A 235-nucleotide genomic window follows, 5' to 3' on the forward strand; every position below is an offset into this window, starting at 1 on the left:
GCGTCTACCCATTAGCATTCCCATGTATCGTTTTGCTTGATAGAATTGCTGAAGAACGTTCACTTCTGGCTGGTCACCGAGACCTAGTATCACCTGTGCTAATGATATGTTCTATATTTGCACAGTCTGTTTGCATTGTTGAGCTAGAATGTTGACATTAAGTTTATATCATTTCAGGAATGTCATAAAAATTAATAATAAAAAAAATATGCAAATAATTATGAGAATGACAAAA

This window comes from Penaeus monodon, chromosome 15 (genome assembly GCF_015228065.2).
Source record: "Penaeus monodon isolate SGIC_2016 chromosome 15, NSTDA_Pmon_1, whole genome shotgun sequence".
Lineage (NCBI taxonomy): Eukaryota > Metazoa > Arthropoda > Malacostraca > Decapoda > Penaeidae > Penaeus > Penaeus monodon.